Consider the following 12,520-nt stretch of genomic DNA (forward strand, 5'->3'; position numbering starts at 1 on the left):
CACCGAGTCAGAATTTCTTGGTATGTGTAAATTCAGCGTCAGCGAGCACGACAAATCCTGTTAAAACAATAAATGTAGACAAAAGGATTTACTGTAATTCGACCAACTAGTGTTATGCATATTGTAGTTAAAGTATCTAACAAAAGACCAAGTCTGTATAGAATCTTCAACAAAAGGTTACAAAATATTTTTATTCTATTTATCATCAAAACCAAACGGGCTCAAATAAAACAGCTTAAGCCGTTTAAAATTAGCATTGCACGGGGGAATTGCAGCATTAGTACATTCTTTTCAACTGAAAAAATTTAGCTTAAAAAAATGGGCCAATCGTCGAGTTGCAATTCATGCTTTTTAAACAACGAAGAATGAACATGAGTATTGAAATAGGTAAAAACTGAACTCAATGATGGGAGGCGCACAACTTCAAAAGTTTCTTTTTTTGCTGAAAAAGTATGGAAAAATAGAGAAAAATTTACCAAACAATTCCGTTATAGCAGAAGCACAACTTCAATATGTGAACAGTCCGGGAGGTTTCAATAATATGGGCTTAAAACTGAAGGATGAGTTGATTACACAATATTGTTCTCCTTCCTTTGAAAATGTCATGAGAAAAATACTGACTTTCAAAGAAAGAAAATTTTATAATATCAGTTCCACAATCTGAATATGTGAGCAATATTTCTGTGTAGTTTCAAGGAACTGTATTAAACCCTGAAAGAGTGGTTGAGAACACAAAATAGTGACCCACTTCTTCCCATCTGCAGACATCACCATATATTAATAAACACTTCGTGCAACCCGGTCAAATATGCATCATTGAATCCGAAACCGTATTGGTGTCTTGCTATGTTTTCCTTAAAGGCCCGTTGTCACAAAGTTTTCTTCGGGACGAATTTTCTTGATCAAAGTTTTTAAATGATTTTTTTTTATAGTGACAACCGACAAAAACAAACTTTGATAAAAAATGTTGACGGACTTTGATGAATTAAAATCTCATCCTATGTTTCTTGAAACTTGGATGGACTTTGACGGGAATCAGTCATTTATAGTGCAGTTTAGGAGTGATTTTGTTTACAAAACGAAAGCACTTGATTAAATTGGCGGGGAAAGCAGGATGAGTTCCAGTAAGATTACAGAAAATTGCTGTGGACAAATGAAGTGACTTACATTTCTATTCTAAAATACTTTTTGAATTAAACAGGGTCCAACTATGAAGTTCTTGAAGGAGTGTATAAGAGGTACTTTGTCTTCCCCATAGCAATCATTTTCTTATCTACTTCTTCTCCCTCTCAAACGATTTCTTATTTTCCATCTCAAGAGAGTAAAACACAAAATACACAGAGCTCAATGCAGTTATTATGTTTGAAGATTATTGGAGCCAGTTTTTTTTCTTTGTAAACATTGAACTCCAACCTGAATTGTCTTTGACCATGTTTTTGGTGATAAACTTTGATAGTGACAGCAGATGACTTTGACCAAGTTTTCTTAAAGTTTTCTTTGACCAAGTTTTTGATGGAAAACTTTGATAGTGACAACGGGCCTTAAGTGTTTATTAAGCGTCTCTCAAAACGTTACTTTGTATTAAAGGATCAAAATTATATTTTCCCAGTGTATGTTACAAAATAGATTTAAGACTAAAGAGTCATTTCATCATGGCCACAATTAAATGTCCCAAAAAAGACATGGGTAGAGCGTATCTGCTAAAGGGTATTCCAGATGTAGCCCTCACCGACACCATGCCACTTTTTATTACATATGTTATCACTTCAGACAGTTTTGCATCCACAAAAGTGTAAAAAGGATGGAAAATCTCAGTATTCATCTAATGTGCAGATTTTATATACCTTCATTTGATTTTGGGGATTTCAATTTTGCAAAGTGTTCATAACCTTAGATCATAAAATATTATTTTTGAGTTTATATTTTTTTAATTTTCTGCAGCGCTAGCTGTAATTGAATTGGCCTTCCAATCGTTTTGATTTGTGCAAAATCACACGTGAGTCTTATGCTGAAGAAACGCGAATCTGGCGTAGAATATTATAAGCCTTGTATCTTTTATGACTTTTAAACTACCATAGCCCAAATTTATAATCCACGCCCAAATCTACAAACGCATAGACAACAGGTTGTGCTCGTATCAAGCTACGCGGGACAGTTTTAAATAGTTCATGATTGTAGTATAGTCAGTGTTCAAAAAATCATTTTGTTAGTTAGATTTTCACTGTTTTGTCATATTAGATAGATATAAGTATAAGCAAGGAAATTGTGTAATACGATTAATTTTAGGGTCAGACCTTTCACGAAAGTTACATTTCAATGAAAAGTATATTAAATATATTTCGTTCCGACATCTGTTGTTCACAATAACCAATGTCGAAAACGTAAACATTTGTTTTGTTTCATCATAAAAGAAGTTTTATTTTACATAATGCGTGTAACTATTATGAGCTTGACAGAATGAATATCGTATTGTATTACTATCGATAAATTTTCTCATATAATGCGAAATATATTCATATTTATATCAAAGGAAAAGACTTTTCAAAAATGAAAATTATACGGATTAATGAAGAGAAAAAGGAAAAATAATCACAATAGATGCTAAAATACCCGAAAATTGAATTGATGTGAAAATAAAAAGAAAAAAATGAGTTGATCAAAAGAGAGATTATTTTCATAATGTATCAATTTCCTACAATCCTCTCATTTGGAGAAGAAATAAAATGGCCAATATTAACATTCTTGGTTAAGAGAGGCGTTCCATTTGGGCTTTCATGTCAAATGCATGAAAAGAAAGCTAAAAGTATGTGACATTGCCATCAAAGATAGGTACTGTTTTGGAAACGTAGTTACAAATATGTGGTCAAAACAGATGTTCATCAATATCTGCAAAATCAATTATAGTGTTCAAAGTATTTCTACTATTTAAAAGTACATGGTTTCAGATTTGTACACCAGTGCACAATACACGTTTAACAAACCAATAACGCTTTACAGCTTACCTGCAAGTGACCTGTTGGGTGTCTTGTTCACTAAAAAAAAACTGTCTTTAATTTATGGACTGTTCAATTCTATTGCACATAAGTATTTCAGTCTTATTCATCAAATACTATTTACTACAGACTTGAACCCAATATGAGTCGTTAATTATTTAAACATCAAGATATCACGTTCTGGTTCCTGTTTACTTGATGCCAATGTCTGTTGCTTTGTATTGATTCTTCGTGAAAGTTTCTATTACAGTTGGAACCTTTAAAGACTGAGTAGGAGATCTGACATTGAAACACCTGATTCGACAAGACAATTTCCAGAGGAATGTATTTGTAATTTGTAGACAAATATATATATATATTATATAAATATTATATTGTTTTGTTTTTTATTTGGAGGAGGTGTGTTTAACCTTGACATTTACAGCATTCGTTGTTTAGCATTCATAGGCAATAAGAACTTTTTACCTGTGGAAAACCTTAAAACTGAGCAGGCATGATGCAAGGCACAAGATAATAGACCGGTATATATTGTATCCATCGTTAAAATATATCTTTTTACATACATACGTACATATAACTAATAGGAAGACTTTGTTGAAAATTGGAAAATGTTTGAAACGAGACTTTCACCAAAAACGGTATTTTTGTACAAAACAAGTGGCTCCTTATCTGATTGTATATAATTAGAAATTGACATAGTCTTGTCACCAATAATTGACATCTCTCCCTGATCTGCATAGAAAGCACTATCAGGAACGACCACATTTTATCCGCAAGAAATTGTATATGACTATTGTGTAAAATTCGAATAAAATGAATCAAATAAACTGACAAAAGGATCATTAATTTAAAGTGTTAGTGCATCAATTGTAATGGAAACGTTGCTAAATACACTCTAGAGGCGGGCCATTAATTGGCGCAATTTATCCTCAATAAGGTCAACGCATTGATCATTAAAGAATATTTACAAGAGGAAGGAATCAATCATGAATTTTATCGTGGCTAATATGTATTTTAATTTCATTTATTACCCCGGGGAAATTAGTTTCACGAAAAACGACCAAAAACAATCACCTTTCAGATTAAAAACAGAGAAAAAGTTTCTCAGCGGAAAACAATTGTTCATAAGGTCTTGTGCTTAACATGATGTCGACTGCTCTTTTGTTGTCGCTCTTGGACTTTAGACATCTACAACATGTCTGGCAGATGATGGTGATATGCAGAATGTTTAACTTATATCACTCTGATTTAAATACAAACACTGTGTCCACGCTTCGCCTTCAAAGGTCTGACAACGCTCTTTTTTTACTTTCTGCATGTTCTCAAAACATTTTCGAGATTCTCGTGTTTTGTTTTAATAATACACACCTTCAAAGATTTGGAGGCAGAAATTACATTGGTTGACATAATATTTTCAGAACAAAAGTATAACAAAACAGATTCGAACCTTGAAAATTTCCTCGTAAAATATTCGAATGATTCTGTGTTTCTAGGGACAGTTGTTTTTACAAATAGAAAGGGGTAATAAGTTTGGCAAAAAAAGAACTGAATATCAGAAAGCTAACAAGTTTGACAATAAAAGTGCTGGATATCAGAAAGCTAACGTTTGACGATAAAAGAGCTGGATATCAGAAAGCTAACAAGTTTGACAATAAAAGAACTGGATATCAGAAAGATAACAAGTTTGACAATAAAGGAGCTGGATATCAGAAAGCTAACAAGTTTGACGATAAAAGAACTGGATATCAGAAAGCTAACAAGTTTGACAATAAAAGAGGTGAACATCAGAAGGCTAACAAGTTTGACAATAAAAGTGTTGGATATCAGAAGACTAACAGGTTTGACAAAAAAAAAACTGGATATCAGAAAGCTTACAAAAGATTGACAATAAAAGAGCTGGATTCAGAAAGCTAACACGTTTGACAATAAAAGAACTGGATATCAGAAGGCTAGCAAGTTTGGCAATAAAAGAGCTGGATATCAGAAGACTAAAAAGTTTGACAATAAAAGAGCTGGATATCAGAAAGCTAACAAGTTTGACAATAAAAGAGCTGGATATCAGAAATCTATCAAGTTTGACGATAAAAGAACTGGATATCAAAAATCTAACAAATTTGACAATAAAAGCGCTGAATATCAGAAGGCTAACAAGTTTGGCAATAAAAGAGTTGGATATCAGAAGACTAACAAGTTTGACAAAAAATGAACTGGATATCAGAAAGCTGACACGTTTGACAATAAAAGAGCTGGATATCAGAAGACTAACAAGTTTGAAAATAAAAGTGCTGGATATCAGAAGACTAACAAGTTTGACAATAAAAGAGCTAGATATCAGAAAGCTAACACGTTTGACAATAAAAGACCTGGATATCAGAAAGCTGACACGTTTGACAATAAAAGACCTGGATATCAGAAGACTAACAAGTTTGAAAATAAAAGTGCTGGATATCAGAAGACTAACAAGTTTGACAATAAAAGAGCTAGATATCAGAAAGCTAACACGTTTGACAATAAAAGACCCGGATATCAGAAAGCTAACAAGTTTAACAATGAAAGAGTTCTGAATATTTAAAGGCTTACACATTCATCTATAAAAGAGCTGGATATCAGAAGACTTACAAGGTTGACAATAAAAGAAACGTATATCAGAATGCAAACAAGTTTGACACGAAGACTTACAAATTTGACCATAAAAGAGCTGGATGTCAGAAGGCTAACAAGTTTGACAATAAAAGAGCTGGATATAAAAAAGCTAACAAGTTTGGCAATAAAAGAGATGGATACCAGAAGACTAACAAGTTCGACAGAAAAATAACTGGATATAAAAAAACTAACAAGTTTTACAAAAAAAGAGCTGGATATCAGAAAGCCAACACGTTTGACAATAAAAAAAATGGATATCAGAAGACTAACAAGTTTGACAATTAAATAGCTAAATATCAGAAGACTAACAAATTTGACAATAAAAGAGCTGGATATCAGAAGACTAACAAGTTTGACAATAAAAGAGATGGACATCAGAAAAGCTAACACGTTTGACAATAAAAGAATTGGATATCAGAAGACTAACAAGTTTGACAAGAAGACTTACAAATTTGACCATAAAAGAGATGGATGTCAGAAAGCTAACAAATTTGACGATCGAAGAACTGGATATTAGAAGAATAACAAGTTTGACAATAAAAGAACCGGATATCAGAAGGCTTACAAGTTTTACAACAACAGGACTGAATATCAGTACGCTAACAAGTTTTGAAAACAAAAGTACTGAATATAAGAAGACTAACAAGTTTGACAAAAACAGGGTTATATATCGGATTCTTAAGGCTTACACGTTTGACAACTACAGGTCTAAATATTAGAAGTTTGATAAGTTTGATAACAACACTTCTTATAAGTTTGAAAGGGTGTAAGCATTCCTATGGGGCTAATTGCACCCTTTAATTGAAGACTTGTATAGCGATACTTATATTTTGGCATTGCACAAGGTCATGGTTTTCTCTGACTGTTAATAACGTCTTTACGTTAAATCCATTGGACTGATTGATATTTTAGTCTAGTCTTAGATGCATGATGTTTTTATTATTTGTTATTTTTATATTGTTCCTGTGTTGTTATGAATAACAGTTTAGGTCCAACTTAACAAATATTTCCGTCTACATTACAATTTATTGATGAATTAAAAAAATACTTACTGTTATCTTGATGATATGTTTGCTTTAAATAATCAAGAATTTTCTAATTGTATCGAGGAAATTTACCTAGTAGAACTTACTTTAAATATATCTAATACAAACAGCAATAATTGTCCTTTTCTGTATTTGAATATTTCAGTTTCACACGGGAAACACAAGAATTTACTATTAAAAGAAACGATTTTTAGTTCCCTATTGTAAATTTTCCCTTTTTGGACGGTGATGTTCCTTTGGCACCTTATTGTATCTGTAGAGTTCTTATTTAAAAAACGGGATATCACAAACTAATTTGTTTATAGATTCGGTAAATTTAGATACAACACCGTCGTAAAATATTTAGATATTGCTTTTATCGGTAATTAACAAAAATAATGTCAGAGGCTAACAAGTTTTCCAAATACAAGGCTGAATTTCAGTGACAAACCGCTTGAAGTTTGATAACAGGACTGAAAATCAGAAGGATTAACAATATTGACAACAACACGTCTGAATATCGGATCGCTAACAAGTTTTATAACAACAGGGCTAAATATCAGAGGCTTACAAGCTTACCAAAAAACAAGGCTAAAAGAGAGACGAAAGATACCAAAGGGACGTAAAGACTCATAAGTCGAAAATAAACTGACAACGCCATGGTTAAAAAAAGAAAAAGACCAACAGACAAACAGACAAACAGCAGTTCACAAAACATAACATAGAAAACTAAAGACTGAGCAACACGAACCCCACCAAATTTGACAACAACAAGGCTGAATATTAGACAATGGTCAAGTTGATACAATCGCTGTCACCTGTAAGGCATTACAACAGTCTTTTTGTTGTAACACATAGAATGAGATTAACAAACTTTAAAATCAAATTATAACAAGGAGTTTGAAATGTTTTATTTTTATCAGAGATGTTGAAAGTGGCTGACAATTCTTTACAGTTAAGAAGCAAACTCTCCAAGATTTAAGGATAGCAATTATAACTCTAGCAAAAACAACAATCAATCAATGAATGTAATTTTTATCCGTCAATACCTATGGTTTTGGAAGTTATTGCCAGTAACTCGCAGTCGTTTGCAGTTGAGGGACGACTGAACCATATATTTTTTAATAGAACAGATTTATGATAAAGGATGTCGGCCAAACTAAATTCTAGCCTTATTATGGATTCATTGCCTTCTGAATTACCCTTCTGAGATTATTACATTTATAACTCCCTATTCATTTAGGCACACTACTATCGGTTGTTAAAAATGTTTAAAAAACTTTATTTTCACCTATTTACCTTCAAATAACATTGACTGTGCAGTTATAAAATTGTATTGTCATGATTCAAATGAAGTCTTTATGTATGACAATGTAAGTATTTTTTTCATGTCATCAAATATTTTGTTGTAAAAGTATTAATTTTTTTTTTATATACAGTTTTAGTAAAAAAAAAAACTCTAAAATAAACTTTTTGTATATTTTGTTTATTTTCTTGCATTAAATAATTTTATAAAGCATTGAACTATTACTTTACTATGTTTACAATCAATGCAAACATTATAGCCAATGAAATATGACTTAACCTTAAAAGTCAATGAATTATACAATATTTATGTGTGTATATATGGAAGCTTCACATCTATGTCCAACATTAAATATATGTCATTTCCTCGGATCTGTGTCATATTTTATATAGCGTCATAGACGTCACAAATCTATCTCCCTTCTTGGCTCAAATGTGTGTCTCTTTTAACAATGTTCTGTGTGTTGATGTCAGAGGAAACATTTGTGTTGTCAAAAACATCAACATGACTTTTATATTCGAATTAAATCGATATCACTCAAGAAGGCCATTGAAATGTTGATGCGTATTGGATTAGGTACATCGGAGCTTACAATTTATTGCAATAAAAATTGTAAATAACTCATACTTTTTGTCTTTTAGTCGGTTATTAGCCTTATTATGAAGCTTTTATTGTTTTAATCAAACAAATATTAGTGAAAACTTTCAGAGTAAAAAAACTGTTATTTCTCTCAATATAGACACGTTAGTCATAAACGTTTTTTAGCAATAACGTAAAGGATAAACTGTAAAGTTAATTTGATTTCTCTTAGATCAGTCATTTGAGTCTTATTTTATGTCTTTTAGTTTGTTAAATTTTGAACTCTGTGCCGATCTTATGATACAAGTACTTTCCAACTAAATTTTACAGTTTGTTCTTATGTTTTATTGTTACCAAATTGTACCAGGTCAAGTTGAGCGCTTTAACCCCGATGCCTTCTATATGTGTTTGTCTAAAGTCACGTTACATTGCTAAAAAACTACTTTATAAAAAAAAAACGCGGATTTGAATTATCGAAGGGTCACACATTTGAGTTCCTTGACGTCACAGGACACAGATTTAAGGAAAGGACACACATTTGAGGCTAGACATGAATTTTACTATTACATATATATGTTATTAAAAAAATGCAATACATGAAAAATGCCATTTTGGTCTAATTTCAACACGAGAAAAAATGTTTTTATTGGTATCATTAATAAATAAAAAAAAAAGTGATACCGTTAAAATTTGATCACAAGGAACCGAATGTTTATTAATGTTCTTCATTTCAAAGTCACAGTGAGGCCTTCAACATCGAGAAACACTTTCACCTTACTGCAAGTTCAAGGCGGGTCACTAAGTACCAGTTTGAGCTAGATGTTTTAAACGGGCACTAGCTGTCAAATTCATGTTCACCGATTGGACTCAAATTCTCATATTTGATTTATAACAATGTAAAACATTTATCCAAAGTATAAAAAGTCTAAAATAAACAATTTACAGGGCATGGGCTCGAGAATATGTAACTTCGTTTCGTGTGTATTTTAGTCTAGACGCCATCTAATTAACTATCGAGTTGACCTACGTGGACCTCCGATGGTCATATAAGCGATATAAACACAAATATAGATATAAATAGAAAGTGAACTCGTGCAATTGGATTTTTCTAGGTCTGTTTAATTTTATATTATAGATTAAAAATATATGTTAATCATTGTTTTTACCTGTATAAGAATGATGTTTTGTGGATCGAATCAGTCAATCAAATGATTTACCTTTGTTTCACTTTCAATGTTGACATTCTTTTCCTTTAAATAACTCAACACGCACAATGCATGCGTTATCCATCTCTAGTTAAGGGGTTAAATTGAAGTTCACATGAATACGGATTCAATGAGGTCGAATTATTCAGTTGCAATTGAACAATTCATCATCAATGTTTCTTAGCTTATTTTGACAAAATTGAACAATATTGGTCGCTAAAAGCGAATAATTATTTCACTATTTCACTTTCATTAATGATTGAACAAAAAAAAATCATATTTCAAATTTTTATATATCTCGTAGCTAGTGCCCCTTTAAAAGCACGCTACATATATGCATCACAAATTAGTAATTATACCTGGCAAAGAAATCCAACAAATGCTGTCATAAATTGACGACAATCTCAATATATATATGTCGAAGACATCTCATGGTAACATTTGGTTTTGATCAAGGCTGTTGCTCAAATCTAAATGTCAATTGGAAGGCCTCAATGATAAAATTTTCACTTTTGCAGTTTTTTTACTTAAAGTTTTAAGTTTGAAGACCCGAAACAGATATGAAAGGCAACGTTTAGATATATCGAAGGAACCAAACATTTTCTTATCGCAAACCTTCACCGTTAGCGCATGTAATAGTACATTGAAATCAAAATGTGTCGATAAGATAATAAATCAAGAGAACCAAGATAGATGTTCGGATTGTTCAAAAATGCAATATCATTGGCAACCATACCACGTCTTCTTATCTTATATATAAGCATCGCTTTTGTCTTTTCGAAACCTGCTACATACATGTAGATATTTTTATACTCACAATTTGAAGAGTTTTACCTTAACTATTTTACTGGATATACTCCTGATTTAAAAATTTGATGTATTTTTTCTTTATTTCATGATTTTTGCCATATTTCTTTGTCTTTATAAAAGCAGTCATTAGAGTTTAGAAAAATGAAGTTCTGTCTTATACTGTATTTTGAATACCTGATAGTTTTTAACATCTTTCATGTTTGTTTTCATAGTATAATGTTTCAAAGTATATGTGCTTTTGATCTTGTAGGAGTAAATTTAAAAAAAAAGACAAATCATGTGTCAATCGTTATTTAATATTTCTTTTTATCATTCATAAAACGTATTATAAAGTTAAATCATGGAAGTAGTATATATATATATATATATATATTAATATAATACTTCCATGACAAAATCAATAATTCTTTACCAAACATTTTTAATACAATTTACATGCAATTATCCTTATAAAATATACAATTACAATTACAAATATAAAAAAAAAACAATCATGAAGTGATTGCATGAGTACAAAAAAGTGTAATAACAGGAAATAATATTCAGTTTTTTTTTTAATATAATCGGAGGTGACTACGTGTAAATAATTCTGATGTTCTGAAAACAGAATAAAGAAGTAGCCATAGACCATTTTATATACACCAACAGCTTCAATGGTATAAAAAATGAGTCTAAAATAGTCCCGTGTGATTTTCAAATGACAGGTCTAAAAATATGATTTTCTTTAAAAAGACATATTTTGAGAATTTTGCAATTGGCGGGAAATAAAGTCATGGAAAACGACCCAAGTTTATGTCGTCGACGTAATGTAGCAACATATCTCAGCAGTATCTTGTAGATAAAGAAGTGTATACATATGAACAGTAACAAATGATCTGTCTGACAGATTAGAAGTGGGTGGATGGCATTCTCCTGCCCATTTATAGAATATGATATGATTAACTAATTCCGCTGACTTGTGTTTATATGATTATTGCTTATATGACATATAAGTCTTTGATGTAAACTTTAATATTTTCCAACTTTTTTCATGTTTAACTTTAATTGTAAACGTTGTAGATTTCGATTAATACACTGAAATATGTCTTTGGTAGCAAACTTGATGCTAGGACCTTACAGCCTGTATCCGTATGCATACTTAATGTTGTTTAGGTGACAGGTATAAACACTGTGTTCATTAGGAACTTAATATTTAAAAGTTTATTGTTGACCTAAAGATAGAATTCTGTTCTAACTTGACAATATCCTGGACGCAGTGACACGTCAGGTCGACCAGTTATCTCCGTTAATAAAATGGCCATTGTTTTTCTTTGTATTAGAAAAGTCATAATGAAACTTTCACTGATCCTTTACAACTGTTTAACATCAGATTTTGACTAAAAATCGAATGATTGATTTCTATTATCTATATCAAAGCATTTTAGTGTTGTTTGTTTCACCTTTTGAAGCCAATCTCAATACGTGATCAGCACAATGATTTGTAACGTTTTAAATTAACCCATCTATTAACTCAATCCCGTTTCTTTGTGCATCTTCAAGACTTCTTAGCTTAAGAATTATTGCGATAACAATTACTTACTCTATATAAAGAGATAAATACTAAGATAGATAATCAATTTATGATTTATAGACGCCTTTCATGAAACCAATATCGTTAATTAAGCTCTATAAATCATGAATGATAAGGTGATGAATTCAACATAACTTCAATCTTTTTCACGAGTTAAGGGCCCCATTTTCCTTCAATGGTTAAATTGTCAGTTATTAATGCACTTTTGTGTTGTATTGTCGTTCTTCTAAAGAATGGACAGAATATAGATTTCCTACTTCTAAAAGAGAAGAGTGACACATAGAGAAATGGCGACAGAGGTGATATGGAAGAGTCATGATGGGACCCAGAAGATGTTTGTTCATAAAACAGTCTTTTGAAATGGAAACCCGGACATGACATGTTTATAA

The sequence above is a fragment of the Mytilus californianus genome, unplaced genomic scaffold (genome assembly GCF_021869535.1).
Source record: "Mytilus californianus isolate M0D057914Y unplaced genomic scaffold, xbMytCali1.0.p SCAF_3, whole genome shotgun sequence".
Classification (NCBI taxonomy): domain Eukaryota; kingdom Metazoa; phylum Mollusca; class Bivalvia; order Mytilida; family Mytilidae; genus Mytilus; species Mytilus californianus.